The sequence below is a fragment of the Homalodisca vitripennis genome, unplaced genomic scaffold, assembly GCF_021130785.1.
Source record: "Homalodisca vitripennis isolate AUS2020 unplaced genomic scaffold, UT_GWSS_2.1 ScUCBcl_441;HRSCAF=2454, whole genome shotgun sequence".
Lineage (NCBI taxonomy): Eukaryota > Metazoa > Arthropoda > Insecta > Hemiptera > Cicadellidae > Homalodisca > Homalodisca vitripennis.
In genome coordinates, this window is record NW_025776564.1 from 140,445 (window position 1) to 152,737 (window position 12,293).

Here is a 12,293-nt window from a genome sequence, read left to right on the forward strand (position 1 = left end):
AAAGAGCTCGATAGAATATTCAACAACTCCCAGCCACAAAATGAAATGGTCTATAATTGAGATCCATGTGGTTAATTAAAAAAACGCTCAAGGCATATTGTGAAACCACTGACTCAATTTGTCAATTTGTCTTTTAAACTCAGTAGTTTTTCCCTCTCTCCTAAAAATTGCAAAAGTGCATCCAATTTTCAAAAAAGAAACCCTCTTTTCAATAAATAACTATCGGCTTCAATTTCGCCTGTTTTAAGCAAAATATTTGAAAAAAAAAACATTTTAGAAAAATATTGCTTTACTTCTTAAATAAAAACAACCAAGTTTCTGAACACCAATTTGGATTCAGGAAAAATAAATCGAAGATATACGCAGTGATGTGAGTCTGGTTGATATGGTTGAAGAGGGGCTAGAACGTCAGGATCACACATTAAGTGTGTTCCTTGACCTTTCTAAAACATTCGATTGCGTTTACCATGAAATACTGTTTAAAATACTACAATCTTATGGTATCCGAGGCGTGCCACTCTTACGGCTTTTATGATTTTTAAGTCAGAGAGCTCAAGTGGTTCAGATCTCAAACAAATTTTCCAAACCAATGCAACTGAGTTATGTAGTTCCTCAGGGCTCTATACTCATTCCAATCATTTTCCTGTTGTATGTAAAACGACATACATTCATCGCTGCTGCATGGTAAAATCGTGCTGTATGCTGATGACACGACTCTCTGTTTCAGAGATAACTCACAAGAAGGATTGTAACTACAAACCTTCGTCAATATCAACAATTGTGTTCAATATTTCGATAGCCTCAAGCTTCAAACGTATTCTTCGAAATCTAAAGTGCTAAATTTTGCACTGCGTCCAGTGGACTCTCAATGTGGGTCATCCGTCATATTGGCAGATTCCATACTGGAAGAAGTATACTCCTCAAAATTCCTTGGAGTACTCCTCTATCGAGGATTGACATGGAATAATCACATTGACCATGTGTGTGCCAAACCGTCCTCAGGAATATATGTTTTGAGGTCCTTGGCCCGGTATTGCCCCAGTCAGGTATTGATTGCGGCATATCATGGGCTAATTCAATCTCACCTTTCCTATGGAGTGGTGTTGTGGGGAGCCTGTACAGGCAATAATTTCTTGAGGGTCTTCAAATTGCAAAAAAGCGATTCGTACTATCGCAAAGTTGAATTTCAGAGACTCGTGCAGAATAGCATTAAAAAATTTGCAACTGTTGACTTTGCCTAGTCTCTACATTTTAGAAAAATTTTTGTTCTGTTTGTCTAAATGTGCCCTTACCAGAGGACGTGACATACACGGGTATGAGACTAGAGACAGAGATAACTGGAAGACACAGAACGGTGGTTTATGAGCACTTGCTTTCGCAGGCAGGTGTTCATTTCATCAACAGATTGCCAAATTTTATGAAAAACGCCCAAACGCTCAAGACGTCAAAGCTCGTCTTAAGCGCTTTCTGGTGTCAAAGGCATTCTACAGCGTTGACGAGTTTCTTGCGTTAACTGGGAGACTGCCCAATTCTATGACTGACTCCAGCGCTGGAAGTGGGTTGAGATTTGCGAAGGATGAATGAGACTAGAATATATGAAAAATTATGTAAGTTTGAACGTGGTGGTAATATGGTATGAGAGTTTAAAAATTTAGAACTAATTATGACGTTTGCCATACAATGTCAAATTGTTAGGAACAAGATTTAATTTGATTTTACTAATAAATATATAAATAAAATCTACGTATCATATTTGTGCTTATAACATCAGTAGTAATAGCAGTTATGGAGGTTTTATCGAAATAGATAGGATAATCTTTAACTGAGAAATTACGTATCTCAAAAATATAACTTAGTATTAAACCTTTGTTTTGCCTCCTTTAAAGGACATATACCTACTAGTACTACGAAATTTCTGTGGTTTTTTATACATAAAATTTGATTACCAGCAATGTATGAATTCGTTATATATCCAAAATTTTATTCAACTAATGGATGTGGCGTTTGATTTTATTCATTATTGTTCTGTTATTTGACATGTAATATTGTATCTTGTAAATTAAAGATTCAAGATTAAGCATATCGCTCAGATACATACTATAAAATAAAAAAATACTTAAAATCTTATGACATAAAATATTATTTTCAAGACATAAAACCTTTAATAATTGTTAATGTTAATTTATAGCTATTATTATGTACATTTAAGTACAATTATTCTGCTTTTCAATTTTTGTTCTGTTTACAACCTAATATTATAATCTTTCTGCAATGTTAATATTATGTAGTAAAATTGCAGTATAAAATTAAAATATTATAAAGGTAAGGTAAGTAAGAACTTGCATCGGCAGTTATATACTGAACTGGCGTCGGAAATAAACTATTTTGGGAGGTTTTTTTTAGAAAGCATTAATTTATATTGTGAACGTATATTATAATCTCACTCTGAGTAAATTAGGCTACAACATTAAATCTGTAAGAGTTACATTGTTTTTCTGTTTGTTAATGGATTATACATTTTCAGTACAGCTGGTGATTCAGTTTAAATTGTAATTGAAGGAAGCAAAACCGGCATCCATCTCTCCGACATCGTTTAAAAGCGGTTATTCTACACAAACGATACAACTCTGTTTTTATTCTGTTTACTCCATTTTCCTTCAAGCGTTCTAAGTTAATTATATATCTTGTCCATGAGGAATCTTTCGTTTGCTATCTTATTTTTCTTTATATGTGTAGTGATAATTATCTCTTATCATAACGAAAAATGTTGAATAATTATCCACAATTCCAACTAATAAGTTGTTTCAATGAATAATTAAATATCCTTTATTCAACTACAAATTTAAATTTAAGATTAAATTAAATATCAGTTATTCATTAGAATGACTCATTTTGCCCAGGTTTAATTTAAACCAAATTATTTGAAATTGAAAGCAAAGATGGGAATATCTTAAGATGATCATCATTTGTATAAGGTAGAGTTACGTGAGACCAGGCTTCGCTGTTTCGAGGCTAATGGATATTACTTGTAAGGGCTATGGCTCAACGACATCCTGGTGTTATATGGTTCATCCCTATTTTCAGAAGAGCTGCCTTGACTTACTACCGCCAAAAAGTACTGAACGTACTTGTAATCATGCCCAAAAGGACTGCTGCAATATCTCTCCTCCCAAAAATTCCTCATGTTTGAAGGCAGAGAGTTTGTGATTGATGGTAAACTGCTCAGATGAGGGCTGGCCATAGCAGGGACATCAAACTTGCTTTTGAATAGTTGATGATTTATCACAATTCCAAGCCTGTAGTTTCCATGCGAGATTCTTTCTCTACACATCCTCCATCAGTAATAAAGTTCACTAACTCTCAGCTAAATCCTATGAAAGGACATCCACCATCATCGAACTCTTTCATGCCTATTAGGAGCGAACTTTCATATTTCTAGTTTATATTCAATCTTGATATATCCCCTTGAAAAAAGGCTTCACTAACTGCCAGCCAAATTTGATAGAAAGGCATATAACAATGTTGAAATAATCTTGTCTATTAGGATATGACGTTCTATCTAAAAATTATAAATTATTAAACTCTTTGTTGGGATATTGAACTAATAATAAACTGTGCTCACTAAAGCCTAGCCAAATCCTTGGCCTGATATGCACGTTAAGTAATTAAAATTTCTATCAATGTAGAAATAAAGCTTCATACAAAATTTCAAGCAAACTTTGCTTTCAAGATATTCTGCGGATGACAGACAGGTTGACAGGCTGTACATTCTCCCTCCCACAATGTGGGGGGGATATTGTTCACCATTGTGTCTACAGATCAGTCTTGTCTTGAGATATCCTTAGACAGTTAGGTATCGATATCACAAATCGAAACCACATTAAGGGGAATTTATCATCATAAATGATATATATATATATATACAGGGTGGAAAAAAGTATGGAAACGCTTTCACTAATTTTGTATGGCTTCACTTATAAAAATTAAATTTTGTACATCACCACTTGTATTAAGAACCTAGTTTTTGAGACCAGTGGGGACATTTTATCTTTTCAGGGGGACGGCCGTGAAGAGTCGGACGAAAATCTTAAATGTAAGCATAGGCCGAGTTTTGGTATCAAATTAAAGGTCTAGTAAAGAGAAACTCATTACCGCAAACCGCACTTAAAAAGGTTGACCCTATCCAGAGTACGGGCCGTATGAATTTCATGACAAAGAAATTTAGTAATTTTGTCTTGTGAAAGTAACTAATTTACTTTCAGTAGTATGTTTTATGTCGGGTTATGTAAAATGTAAAACAAATTCCAACAAAAAATTATTTTTTTTTACCTCTACATTTGTTGGATAACAGTAAATAGGGTTTTCCTGTCTTGTCTTCAAGAAACTGAGAGTATTCAATAATACCACCGTAACTCCTTATCAACATGAGGTCAAGGTCCAGTCCCTCCAGCCCTTTTATCTCAGGCAAACATAAAACTGGTTTAGGCAATACAAACAGTACTATCACAGCAAAACTCCACAGTTTTGTATTTTTTAATATCAGCTTGGTTTTTAGTCTACGTTATAAATTTCGTCCACGTAAGATAAAGTTGAAAGTCTTCACTAGAAGGTACTGCGATAGTTATAAATTTTTTTACTTAAGTGTTTACATTTTTATTCTACTAGTTTTAAAAGCAATTTCGCTTAGTGAGTTTGAGAGAAGCACGCTGCTTATGATGCGTGGATATGGATATCTAGTTCGTCCCTATGAAGAAACCGCGCATTTGTTTAATGACACTTTTCTTGATAGACCCCCAATTAGTAAGTCAACAGTGTTTAAGACAGTAAAAAAGATTTGAAGAAACTAGAACAGTCAAAGATCGCGAAAGAAGTGGCAGGCCTAAATCGGCAACAAATGAACAAAACTCTTTGGATGTACTCAAAACATTTGTTGAAAAATCCCAGCACCTCGGCCAGAGTGGCTGCAGAAGATCTTGATATGAGCCATACTCTCAGTGTTGAATGTTTTACACAAAAACAAGTATCACCCTTTTAAAGTAACCCTAACCCAAGAACTTGCAGAGGATGATTTTGATCGAAGGACTGAATTTTGCGAAATAATGATGAGAAAGTGTGACGAAATTCAAAATTTTTTAAGTTCGATATAATATCGAACTTAAAAATAATTGTTTTTCAGAAGAAGCTACATTCTTTGTTAATGGACAAGTTAATAAGCATAATTGCCGTTACTGGGCCGACCATAATCCACACTGGATGATAGAAGGCCACACACAAAGGCCTCAGAAAGTGAATATGTGGGCTGGAATAATAAACAATAAACATTGTAGGGACCGTTTGTGATAGGTGGAAATCTGACAGGCGAAATTTATTTCAATGTGTTGACAAATAACATTTTGCCAGCAGTGAGTGCTCTTCTTGGGCAAATTTTAATGCAGTATGGTTTCAGCAAGATGGAGCACCGCCCCATTACTATTTGCGGGTGCGCAATCTGTTAAATGAAGTGTTTCCTAACCGTTGGATTGGTCGCAGGGGTACCGTTGAGTGGCCGGCTAGGTCAGCGGATCTTAATCCACTAGATTTCTTTTTGTGGGGCTTCTTAAAAGATAATGTGTATAAAACTAAACCAGCAGCCAACATTGAGGAGCTCACAAATCGTTTATTAGAAGAAGCAAGAAGAATTACACCCGAGATGCTTTAAAATGTGACTGCAGTAGGTTTTTATAATAGACTAGCTCATTGCCAACAAGTGTTCGGAGAGCAGTTTTGAGCACCTCATTTAAAAGGTTATGGTTATTTTTTTGTAATACATAGATAATTTTTAATTTAATTCTTTTGGATAATTGTGTTCCATAAATTGTCATTTTCAGTCAGAACAGTTTACTTGAGACTGTGAAATTGCGGAGAAATGATAATTAAAACAAACGTTACCTATGAAATTCAAACGGCCCGTACTCTGGATAGGGTCAACCTTTTTAAGTGCGGTTTGCGGTAATGAGTTTCTCTTTTACTAGACCTTTAATTTTGATACCAAACTCGGCCTATGCTTACATTTAAGATTTTCGTCCGACTCTTCACGGGCCGTCCCCCTGAAAGATAAAACGTCCCCACTGGTCTCAAAAACTAGGTTCTTAATACAAGTGGTGATGTACAAAATTTAATTTGTATAAGTGAAGCCATACAAAATTAGTGAGAGCGTTTCCATACTTTTTTTCCACCCTGTATATATATATATATATATATATATATATATATAAATTGATATATATTTATATAATGATATATATTTATATAATGATATATATTTATATAATGATATATATATATATAATGATATATATATATATATATATATATATATATATATATATATATATATATATATATATCATCATATATAAATAAAGGTTCGGGTAACATCTTAAGTGTATACCTCAATTAGTTTTCAAGACGCTGTGCAGAGAGACAGAAGTCAAATTTTTGGTAAAGCTCACACAATCAGGTGTGTTTTGTACATTGTTTGGTAAAAAGGATATATCTATAAAATTAATGCTACACAACACGACATTTTGTACGAAGACACGGATAACAAGTAAAAAGCCAACCAGTAGCGCCTCAAAGTTTTGTAGCTACATTTTGCCTGAAACAATTTTTACAAACTTTAACAACTACACACTATTATAGATAGCGGCAATCAATTTATAAAATATTTCTATCCTTCAATTATAAACTGTATTTCAAGAGGTTAATAGGCTGTAAAGTAAAATTCATCACGCAATATATCTCTTACGATGGTCCGAAACAAATTAAGTAACGCACTTCGGATCACATTTGCCTATCTCATAAAATTCAGCCGTTTTCAGTTTGTTAAAATACGGAACGTCTTTATCTGAGTCTGGTAGATCTTACTTATTTCAACAACTTTCGTTGTAGAGTCACAATAATTAAGATTTTATAACGACTTAAATGAATATCTTTCCACAATAAGTCTTAGAAAACTCTCTGTTGAAAAGAGTTTAACTAAGTTCGGAAAATAGCGCTATAGATTTTAAGTTTAACACAATTCTACGTCTTTGAATCAACAATCAAAGTGAGTTTATTCAATAATACAAAAAGCGTCTTATTTATTTTGTCACGTTGAAACTTTCAAGATCTGAAGTTACCAAGTTGTTTACTAATTTTAATAGTATTTCTACATAAAGCCAGATCTCAAGTAATGAGCAGATATGAAACTAAACGTGTAAAGACTACATTGACGTTCCTTGTGTAGTTTTTCCACATTAAAGATTGTCCAAAAAAATAATTTAGCAAGCAATAAATATTGTCATATAATGTGTGGTGTTACTGTAGACGGTTTACCATCAGACTATTTTGGTGCTTGCATAATTTATACTCTGTGACATGTGCTCTATTATTGAACTAAACTTCAATTCCACATTAATTCTCTTAATAATTAGTGCGCACGAACAATAAAAATTATTTTCAATTACTTACTACCCGATCATAAAAGCGAGGTAATAAACGTTTTGGACTTTATATGAAAAGCAATCTATTTTGAAACTTGTTTTCTTAAATTGGTTGTAGTGAAGCTAATAAGTTAAATACTAATACAAAAATGCTCTACTATGCCTTATAACAATTTATTGATTTGAATTTTACCAACAACAATGAGATTTATAGAAGAAAAATACGAGAAAGATATAAGTCTACAACTTATTGAGTTTTTCAAGGGGTATAATCGCAATATCCTGGTATTGCTGAGTTAGCCGACGGTAATAAACACGGTCCAGTACATTATTTGTTCAAGATTATAATTTTTAAATCACACAGAGAAAGAGAAACCTCACCGTAAATGGTTCTCTAACAATGTAAAGTCGTAAAATATTAAACATCAAACTTTGAAGAGTAAATTGTTCATTAGATTATTTCTCTTTATTTTTGAGTCGTAACCCTTCTGTGAAAAGAAAAAAATCGCTATGAATTATAACCATTAAAGTCCCAAAGTTTTAGCAATGTTGGATAAGTTGAACCAGACTCAAATGATCACTAATGGTAAGAATATTTTATTTTATAGTAAGAATTTAAAATACAATTCGATTTTGCTTAAAATTAAAATACACTACAAAGAAATTAGAAAGTTTTTAACAAATTTTAGTTAGGAAAAATTAAACTTTGTTGACTAATAACTATTCCATTTTATATTTTGAAAAAAATTTTTAAATAATCGATTTCTTTAATTTTTCAATATATATTATTAGTTCAATTATTATTTTAAAGAACACCGTGTAGAATTATTTAAAAAAGTCTCTACTGCTCCTATATTCAAGGAAGGTATCTGTAATAGTGCGACTATAAAATAAATTTATTAATTATCAATAAAAAAAATTTCAAATTTAAACCCTACTGCCGATTTTCGGTGAATATCAACCGATTATTTACAACACGATAAAATTGTATTCCAACCCCCTAATATTCCATGTATCACGATTAATTAATATCTGGATTTTCCATGAAATTTAATTTGAAAAACCTATGTTATACGTTTATTTCCATACCTTAAAAACCAGTTGTATTATTTTATAAATGCGTACGCTTACAATGTCTCAGTTGAAAATAAATAAAATAAGTGATTCAGTGTGGTTGGGACAAGCAAAAACTCGCATCCATCTCTCTGACAGTAAACGTGCCCAATCGGTTCTTGCACGTAAAATGTTCAGCGTTGTTGTTATTTTGTTTGCTCCAAAACGTTTTCCAATCTGATGTTATCACTCAGTTATATGTTTCCAGTAACAATCTTTACTTTTTGATGTTTGAGTAATTAATGAACTGTTTAATAGATACACCAAGATCAAATCCAACACCACTGTATTACTCACATTCATGAAATTATGTGCTATATATTTCTTAGTTTTATAAATAAGATAAATTGTGTCAATTGTTTACAATATAAAATGTAATTATATCTCTCACTGATATATAGTTGTAACGATGTATTATGTAAAGGTAAGCATATGGTGTGTAAATGTTTATCAATATATCAAGGAATCAATAATAACAAAAAGGAATCATTTTATAGTCTACCCTCCCAGTAGACTATAGAATGAAGTGAATTTTAAAATAATGAATTTGAATATCAGTATATTTGTTAGAGTAATGAACTGAAGGGATCAAATAAAACCCCTTGTAAAAATTATTTTATTTTAGACATGTGTTTAGGTACTAAACCATCATCAGTAATTAGAGGTTAATGTTCACACTGATGATGGTTTTAATACCGAAACACATGTCTGAAATAAAATAAGTTTCAAAAAATGGTTCTAGTTAACCATTCATTATTCTAATATATATAAGATAATCCTGTAATGTCGAGTTAATAACATAATAGTATATTTGTGTTTATATTTCTTTATATAAAAACATCCAGCTAGTGTATAGTATTATTCATTTTTAATACAAATAACGTAGAGCATATACTAAGTTCAGCGAAGGAATGTTTTAGCAGTAGAATATCTTTGACAGATAAGTGGCTAAGACGGATGGATAAATGTATATTATAAATATCAATGAGTCTGAATAAAAGAGATCAAAGATGTTTTATTCAATGCCATATAAAACATCTGTTAAAATGGCGATTCACAATTTTAACTTTGGCATTGAAATATTGTAACGTGAGTAAAGCAATGTGTTTATAACAACATTTACGACATCAATGGTTTTAGAAAAAATTGATATTTTCATTCATCTTTCCTAAGTTCATCTAGATAAGTTCTAGGCTACGAACTGAAGGGCAATATATTAAAAGAATGGAATTTGCTCAATAATTTTAGGACAGTAATCATTAGGAAGTTGATTAACGTTTAGGGAACATCGCCCCAGAGGTTAAGTCATGATGAGCTCAGAGCCTGATCGTCAGTCAGTGGAATGACGTCACAGGACATTGTTATTATGGTTTTGATTTGATTGATAAACAAAAATGTTAGGATCGCGTATATCATTAAGAAAACCGACAATGCCACCTGCTTATTACAATAATTGTGTGATATAGTGGCGTATTATATATATATATATATATATATATATATATATATATATATATATATATATATATATATATATATATATATATATATATATATATATATATATATTGTATTTCTTTTTTTTAAGGAGAGGCAGGAAAAATGCAATTACGCACTCAGGTGGACAGCCTACAGTGTGTGGAACTGCCCTAAAAAACGGGGTTACCCTCTAAAAAACCTCCTCTAACCTGGGATTGTTCATTACATTACGTCAGGCTAGGCCTAAATTTGGCGTAAGCCCGTAGGGCTCGCTCCTTATGCAGCCGCTCGGTCAAGGGATGTGGCCCACTTCGCGGTCCAGATCGGGTTTCTTTTCCAGGAGGACGCCGGACGACCTGTGACAAACAATCCTAGTTCCCCTCATCCTCCATAATATTTTTACAGACCGTGTCCACCGAAAAAAACACCGAGTTTTCTTGTGGTGCCAGGCGGGGCCTTTCCCAACGTGGACAGCGGAAGAAGGTGTGCATGTTTTAGTTAGTGAAGTTGACACACAACATGGTGGATTATAATTCCGAACTTGCGCGTGTCACAACGCGGGGTATAATTTGTTTATTTTAACCTAGTTTGTAAATTATGTGTTAGGTTAGTTATTGGCAGAGAAGGATTTAAAATACAGTACAAAGTTACTAAATTCTTACCAAGAAGACACACACAGAAAAATATTTAAATTATCAATCAAAACCATAAAAAATCTATCAAAGAAGGAGTGGCCTACTCGTTATTTGATAGAGCAGAGTTTATCCTCAGATAAAGATGGACTAAAAGAGAAAGTTGAATTGGATCTTAGACGCAATGAATACCCTCAATTACCAATAAATAAGTGCAAACGAATCAGAAGAATCATTCCTGAATCTGAAAAACAGAATAGTTATAAATTTGCGTTTATGTCAATCCCTTATGCACTGGGATTATCGGAGAAAATTAGAAGAGTAGGTAGAAAGTACAACATTAGAACCGCGTTTTAAAGCACATAATACTCAGTCTCGTAAGACAAAACCCAAAAATGGCGCCCAGGATTCTAAAAACAGTGTTTACAGTATAAAATATAGTTGACAAAAGAGAATACATAGGTGAGAAAAAAAATACCATTTAACGATAAAAGAAAAACAAAGTAAAGATAAAAGAACACAAAGAAAACACAAGAAAGGGTCTCACAGAAAAGTCAATAATTGCACACCATTGTTGCTCCGAAGACCATGATATGAATTGGGAGGAAGACAACATAATACATCGGAAATCAGGTTTTTATATAGGAAATCAATAGAGGCAACATACATTAAATTGGAAGACCAACCAATCATTCAACCATCGGTCGAGATTAGGTCGCTTTGATTGCCAATTCTAAAAAATGAACTATGAAGAAAACCAAAAGTGTTAAACAGATTAGATATTATAATACACCAATGAGGAGTCACAGTATGATTTTAAGAAGTTTATCTATCATGAACCAATAATGAAAAAATAGGGCTACTCCTGTTCCCTTTCTTCTGTGTCGCTATCTTGTTTCTGCTGTGACGATCGCCATTTACTATTGGCCTCTGGTCAGTCGTGCATGTTTTAGAGTTAGTGAAGTTGATACAAAACATGGTGGTTGTGATTCCTGACTTGCGCGTGTCACGACGCTCTAATGTAATATGTTTATTTTAACCTAGTTTGTAATTATGTGTTAGATTAGTTATTTATCTGAAGAAGAGATAATATTGCAGATCTCGAAACGTAGTGTAACTGATTTTTTGTATCAATGAACGACGGCAAATGTCCGGAAATTTCTGTTTCCTAAACTTAATTGTATTTTATAAAACCCATATCTAAAGGAAATGTCATTCTTGCCATATATTTCATTCTGTATTAAATTTAGAAATAATTGCGCGCACCTTACTCTTAACTCCACGTACTTAATAAGGTTACTAATTCATGCGATGTAAACCATTCCTCATAAGTAATTGGATCTTACCGTACGCTACAGCATCAGACGTGCTATTCAATTAGCTTTCTAATTAGTGTATTTGTCAGAGGATAGTATCCAGCATATTAGTACACATTTCAGTGTTTTAAATATAATATGCGAAAAAGTTGCTTCGACACGTTTAATTTTAAAAATAAATATTATATGCAAAAAAAAACATTTGAAAATCATGTAACATTACTAATCACTTGGGTTAATCACAGGGAGGAGAGAGGATTTACTGAAATCCGTCTTAGAGACCTGTGTTT

General features: G+C 32.8%; 1 protein-coding gene across 1 annotated transcript in view; it reads left to right on the forward strand.

Moving 5' to 3' along the window:
- LOC124370692 overlaps window positions 1-12,293 on the forward strand; it is a gene marked incomplete at its 3' end in the record, with an annotated part of 34,455 nt that overhangs the window by 854 nt on the left and 21,308 nt on the right. The gene's annotated exons all lie outside the window — the stretch shown is intronic.